A 7,186-nucleotide genomic window follows, 5' to 3' on the forward strand; every position below is an offset into this window, starting at 1 on the left:
AACCAAGTTGTCTTTTCCAGGAGTGAACAGCAGCTGGTAGTTGTACTGATTCAACCTGTCAGCCCATCGGTGGAGCCTGAGGGACTTGTGACCCGTTCCAGGGGGACATGAGGGTAGTGAGAGCCTGATGGTCTAGAGTAAAGGATCGTCCATATAAATACATGTGCCAGCGTTCACACGCCCAAATGCACGACAATTCCTCTCTCTCCCACTGAGTATTTCTGTTCCGCCATACTCCGAGCCCATGAAGCAAAAGCAATAGGCCTTTCAATGCCATCATGCAGCTGTAAGAAGACTGCTCCGACTGCTACTGCTGATGCGTCACATGTCACCAGGGTGGGGCTGGAGAGATCAAAATGAGCTAGAGTTGGTGGTGACGTGAGGAGGTGTTTGAGTCGTTGAATAGCCTGCTCACAATCCGCTGTCCATGCCCAGGGGGTGTTATGCTTGAGTAGCTGTCGTAGAGGGGCAGTGATTTTTGAATACTGAGGTAAGAACCTGAGATAGTAAGCAGTCATGCCGAGGAAGGATGCAAGCTGTACAGCTGAGGTTGGCACTGGAAGGTTGAGAATGGCTTCAACGTTGGACTGCAATGGTGCGATACCTGAGCTGGACACCCGAAGACCAACAAAGTCTAATGCTGGGACAGCAAACACAAATTTTTCTGTTTAATGTCAGATTGTGTCTAGACAGAGCTGTGAACACCCGTCTGAGGCATGAGTCATGAGTAGCCACGTCCTTTCCATGTACTACAATATCATCTAAGTACACAGCCGTACCTGGGAGCCCTGCTAGGACAGTTGCCATGATTTTCTGAAAGCAACTAGGTGCTGGACTTAGGACAAAAGGAATTATCTTAAAACGGAAAAAAACCCATGTGAGTCACGAATGCAGTTAGGTTTCTGCTGTCCTCGTGTAGGGGTATCTGCATGTAACCTTGCTTAAGATCCAGCTTTGTGAACACTGAGGAGCCATAGAAGAGTGTCGTGAGTTGTCGGCAATGGGTATTTGTCTGTCACCACAGCCTTGTTAGGCCCCCGAAGGTCAACGCAGAGACGTATGCCCCCAGACTGTTTTTGCACAATCACAAGATTTGAGACCCAAGGGGAAGCATCAATGGGCTCAATGAAGTCTGCAGCTAGCATGCCCTGTAGTTCAGTGGTGACCTTGTCGCGCAAGGCTAGAGGCACTCGTCGCAGTGGCTGGATTACAGGCGGTCTATCTGGGTAAAGCAGGGGTTTGTGGGAAAAAGCAGAGAGGCAGCCTAAACCACTGAATAGAGCGGGAAACTGTGTCTGCCATGGAGAGTCCACCCGAAGAATGGTTGCACCGCTGTTGTCATGTAGAGAAAAGTTAAGCCTAAGGAACAGGTCAAGACCCAGGATATTAGCGCCAGTATTAGGCTGTGAACTGGACTTTGATCTGCACCACCTTGCAAAGTGGTTGAGCTTACCACAATGTCTACACTTTTGGCCGATAGCTGGGCAGTCTGGGGTCCTGTTGGCATGACGAATGGAGCCACAGTTGCCACATTTCCGTCTTTGGTGACTTGACTGTGGCTGTGTTTGCTGGATGATTGCCCCAATGAGGTCTGCAGCTAGCATGCCCTGTAGTTCAGTGGTGACCTTGTCGCGCATGGCGAGAGGCACTCGTCGCAGCGGCTGGATTACAGGCGGTATATCTGGGTTAAGCAGGGGTTTGTGGGAAAAAGCAGAGAGGCAGCCTAAACCACTGAATAGAGCGGGAAACTGTGTCTGCCATGGAGAGTCCACCTGAAGGATGGTTGCACCGCTGTTGTCATGCAGAGAAAAGTCAAGGCTAAGGAACAGGTCAAGACCCAGGATATTAGTGCCATGCGGAGTTATGTAAAATGGAAACTCTGGTAGACGTTTTTGCCCATATTGTACTGGCAGTTTAACTACTCCAGTCACTGCAATGCTGGCTTGGCCATAACCACAGAGCTTCAGAGGTGATGGTTGTAACTCAACATCAGAGAAAAATGTATTGTAGGTGGCCATATTAAGCAATGACACTTTAGCTCCTGTGTCAAGAAGCAGCGGAATGCAACAGTCTTTCAGCTGCACACCACATGTAGAGAAAGTGACTGAGTGAGGAACAACTGTATGAATTACGGCTGGTGAAGGCTGCGAACTGGACTTTGATCTGCACCACCTTGCAAAGTGGTTGAGCTTACCACAATGTCTACACTTTTGGCCGATAGCTGGGCAGTCTGGGGACCTGTTGGCATGACGAATGGAGCCACAGTTGCCACATTTCCTTCTTTGTTGACTTGACTGAGGCTGTGTTTGCTGGATGATTGCACCTGCAGGCTGGAACTCCTCATCCATGACTGTATTTGCAGGTACAGAGGTGACATCAGTTTTAGCTGCATTAGTCTCTGCTATTTTAGCTGCACAGTGTAGCTTCTTCAATTTGGAGTGCCAGCGTCAGAGCCTTATCCAAAGTAAGTCTATCATCTTCCATAAGCAGCTTCTCTCTGGCCCGTGCACTGTTTGTTTTTTCAATAAGTTGGTCTCTAATTAATTCGTCACGGAGAGCACCGAATTTGCATGGCTCAGCAAGGCTTTTTAAATCAGCGACAAACTGACTGGCTGATTCACCCGATCGTTGGCATCTTTGTCTGAAATTTAGGCGTTTCAACAGCACTCTATGAGTCTTTTGAAAATTTCCTTTTAGTCGTGCAACAGCGTCAGAGTACGTATTTGCAGCGCCGAGCGTCTGGAAGATCCGTAATCCCTCAGCGCCGAGACAATGGATGAGAAGTGCGCGCTTTCTCCCATCCGGGACATCATCCAAGCCCGCGGCTACAAGGTACGTCTGAAACGACACATACAAGCTGCATTAGTCTCTGCTATTTTAGCTGCACAGTGTAGCTTCTTCAATTTGGAGTGCCAGAGTCAGAGCCTTATCCAAAGTAAGTCTATCATCTTCCATAAGCAGCCTCTCTCTGGCCCGTGCACTGTTTGTTTTTTCAATAAGTTGGTCTCTAATTAATTCGTCACGGAGAGCACCGAATTTGCATGGCTCAGCAAGGCTTTTTAAATCAGCGACAAACTGACTGGCTGATTCACCCGATCGTTGGCATCTTTGTGTGAAATTTAGACGCTTGCAGCACCGAGCGTCTGGAAGATCCGTAATCCTTCAGCGCCGAGACAATGGAGGAGAAGTGCACGCTTTCTCCCGTCCGGGACATCGTTCAAGTCCGCGGCTACAAGGTACGTCTGAAATGACACATACCACCGCTCCCACGGCATGACAGGTTTACCAGCGTGGGGCAGAAATGGCTCAGGGTGAGGCAGAGATAAAGCCATCCTCGTCGCCAAATGTTATATTCAACAAAAACGCATGAAAACAAAGCTTCAGGTGAATGCTAGTTTACTCAAGGAACTTCAGCAGCAACAGAACGGAATACGGTACAACTGTGAAGCATGCACATCAGCATGACTTCACGTCAGTATTACTACAACAGATAATAACAACAAAGAACTGGTTAGCAACCACAACACAAATAACCTTTATATACCTTTAATACAGGTCAAGACTTTGCTTGAAGACAGTGCCAAACCTTATGAATATTGAGTTAAATGAGAACAAAATGCATATTGATCACATCTGAAAGAAAAAAAGGGGGGTGAAGACACTCCTACACATTTGCTGGTACTTTAATTAATTTATCAGTCAGCTCACTTCCTTAAAACTTCCTTTTTTATTTACTAATTTATTTTCTTAGTAGACTGAACTTCTGTTAATTTTTGATAATGTGCTGCATTACACACTCAACGCACCTGTGAGTTCAGCTGCCGCGTTGCAGATGTAATGAGTCCACAGTGCTGCTTCGCATTTAAACTTGAGTAAATAATCCACTTGGAACCAAGCCCTTGTATTGTTTAAAAATGCATCTCGCGTGTGTCTTACAGAAGTAGAAAGTAGCCTTAGGAGTTTCACTAACTGTCAGTCACAGATGCGGCAGACAAAGTGCAGATTATATTTAGAAACTTCTGGTCTAGTCTAGGATGGCTGTACTTTAGTGACTTGTATGAAGAAGACAAAGAAGAGCGGCAGTACATGTTCTTTCTGTTTTCACTTTAATATTCCCGTGTGACTGTTCTGAAAATAGGGCACCATTACAGCTTCACCAGTCATTCCAGCTTCACTGACACCATCAATCTCCCTCATTACTAATTAGCCATCAATTCCACCACCGCTTGTTTTTCAGTGAAAGGACAATGTCAGAATAAACCTCCATGACTCTCTGTTTCACTGTCCACTTTGAAAAATAAATCAATTAATACATTGGCCTTGATTGACCTCCCAGCGTTTGATTGATATTCTCATCAATGGCGGTAAAAGATGCCCTTGCCCTAGCACTTGATAAACTCAGGATTTTAAGTTCTCCAGGATGTAAACTGAATGACTGAACTATACACAGGTAGGCCTAAGCGTTATACAAAGGCTTTTTCATTTTTTAAAATTCTGTTAAAAAAATCTGAATTTAAATATCTGTTTTAAATAAATGGGTTTTCATTTGGATAATAATATTTTTTTTTTTCAAAAGAAAAGCATTTATTTGAAATTTTTTTGTAACAATTAAAGTTTTTATTGTTATTTTTAAAAGATATTACTACTACTACTACTACTACTACTACCACTACCAATACAATAATTAAATTTTCCCCTGAAGTGTTGTTTTCTTTACAAAGGAAATTTGCAACAATCTAGAAATTCTACAAGTATTACGATTAGACAGGAAATCCAATACTCCATTAATCCAATAAACACTTTTGATGAAAAATAAAAGGTTACATTTTACTTGAAGGGGTGTGCATAAGACTGACATGACACCTTCATAATCATGACATGACACCTACATAATCATGACATGACACGTCATGAATATGAAGTTTTTTTATGCATGTTTATGACAACTGTCATTAAGTGTCATTCGCTCAGTTATGTCATTTTTAATGCAAAGATGACATTGTTTGAGATGTCTTTGTTATGGGCTATGGTTAGGGGTAAGGGTAGAGGTAGGGTTAGGTTAGGGTTAGGTTAAATAATGTCATATTTGCATTAAAAATGACATAACTGAGCTAATGACACTTAATGACAGTTGTCATAAACATGCATAAAACCTCCTTCATATTCATGACGTGTCATGTCATGATTATGAAGGTGTCATGTCAGTCTTTTGCACACCCCTTCAAGTAAAGTGTTACCAAATAAAATAAAATAATAAACATCATCTATTATACACAATGATTATAATACCAGAATATGTGATACCTTGCAGTTCAAATGCATCAAATTGATGTTAATCTTACACATGTAGACTCTGGACAAACACTGATTTTTCTAAAAACGTCTAATTGGCATCATCTACCATTCCTCTGCTTGAATGATTAATGAAATAAAGTCTGCCAGCGTAAGCAACATGCTCTTGTGGGCCCATTAGGAGTCTTCAATGACAGCCGTAATATCACTTCTGATTAGTCACCTCTAACTCAATCTTCATCCCTCTTCAATGAACACATTATTTTCGCATTGTCAGAATCACTGTGCATATCAAATCGGACTGTACATTTTAAACGCCATCTAAATTGCTCAGCCACACAGTGGTTGATCTCAGCACTGACTGCTTTCAATTGCTCATTCCTGTATTTAAGTGACAAAACATTTGCCTTGTTGAAATGTCCTTATGCCCAAAATTCCTATTCTCAGCTGCCACCTCCTCTTCTGCCTCTCTAATAACCTTAATCAGACCAATTACGTAATGCTTTGATGAACCGAGGCAGTCAGCTCAATTACATTTTGCTGAGGTGGCCACTTTTATAACAGAGGTGAGGGTTTGTGGTACTGCGCCCCAATCACCTGTCATCAATCAAGGAGGGAGAAATATTTGGAGATCCCTCCTAAGCTCTGACAGTTCAATGCAGCGAAGGCCAAGGTGACTCCTCTGTTTTAATTGCTTTCCACTTTTATGGCTTCATGTCTCCTGTCTCGTGGGGCTGTTGCTCTCGAAAGGTTCTCTTTTTTTTTTTTGGTGGCACGCTGTGCCCTGCCGGGTTGTTCCTGAAGGATGTCTGCTTGATGGACAGGTTGACATTGAGTGAGTGAATTACTTGTGCAGATAGTGCAAAGGTTCTTCTGGAAAATAAAAGCCATTGAAGTCATTAAGTTTAGACAGTATTTGAATTACAAATGTAGAGATTTCAAGTTCAGTTCATCAGTAAACACTGCATTTGTCTGTTTTTTTTAATTATTTTTTTAAAGGGGTCATGCATAAATAAAATGCATAAACAAAAATGCATAAATACTCAGTACATATCAAATGATATGTAATAACAGACAAAGCAATAGTGACCACATAATAAAAACAGTTACTCACAGTAGTGTGTTGTGACATTACTGTTGGATCCAAGACTGTCAGCAAAGCATCCTCTTTTAGTTTCAATATTTCTGAAAACCCTGCTTGGAATTGTGCTTTGTTTGTAAACAAATCCATGAACAAAGGACCAAGTTCTTACTGATGCGGTCTGGATCTGCACAGTGTCTTCTTGAGTTCTGAGTCATCTTTATCGTTTAATTTCTGTGTAGACCTGCATTTGCCTCTCTCATCATTTACACTACATGCATTGAATCGGTGGGTGTGGCTAATCAGGCAGTGATGTAGAAGCAGGTGTTGATCTTCTGTGGAGGTGGTGCTTAACCACACTATTACATCATAAAGTGGCAACATTCCACAACCTGTCATTTTGCCAGATTGGCTTCAATATAAGCTGTTTTTAGACTAACGAGAAAGTTTTGAGTTCTGAAACTTACAGGGTGTTTTTATAGTGCAGTGACCTCTTATATGTCAAAAGATCAAGGGAATTTTGATTTCTCAGTTCATGACCCCTTTAACTAAATTCAAAGGACCGGTTCATACAAAAATTAAACTTCTATCCTCATTCAGACATATGACTTTTTTTCCTCTGTGGAGCACAAATTGAGAAATTTTGGATGTACTAGTAACATTTTCCACACAGTTTGAATGAAAAAAATATTCTTTTGAGTCTTGCAATGATCTACACATTTTTTGATTGATCAGGTGTACTGTAAATGTGAATGAGAAATCTGGTTCAGCTAATAACAACAGGCTATCAATACAACTCAAACTTGGATTAAG

At 42.2% G+C, this 7,186-nt stretch overlaps 1 long non-coding RNA gene across 1 annotated transcript; it reads left to right on the forward strand.

Annotated features, from left to right (window-relative positions):
* Window positions 1-1,103: 1,103 nt before the first annotated feature.
* On the forward strand, window positions 1,104-6,690 carry LOC107674266 (uncharacterized). The gene is made up of 3 exons (XR_001632492.1): window positions 1,104-1,130; window positions 1,590-1,969; window positions 6,680-6,690. It is a non-coding gene; the product is annotated as an uncharacterized LOC107674266 (long non-coding RNA).
* Window positions 6,691-7,186: the final 496 nt, after the last annotated feature.

Source organism: Sinocyclocheilus anshuiensis, unplaced genomic scaffold (genome assembly GCF_001515605.1).
Source record: "Sinocyclocheilus anshuiensis isolate Anshui unplaced genomic scaffold, SAMN03320099.WGS_v1.1 scaffold728, whole genome shotgun sequence".
NCBI classification, from domain to species: Eukaryota; Metazoa; Chordata; class Actinopteri; order Cypriniformes; family Cyprinidae; genus Sinocyclocheilus; species Sinocyclocheilus anshuiensis.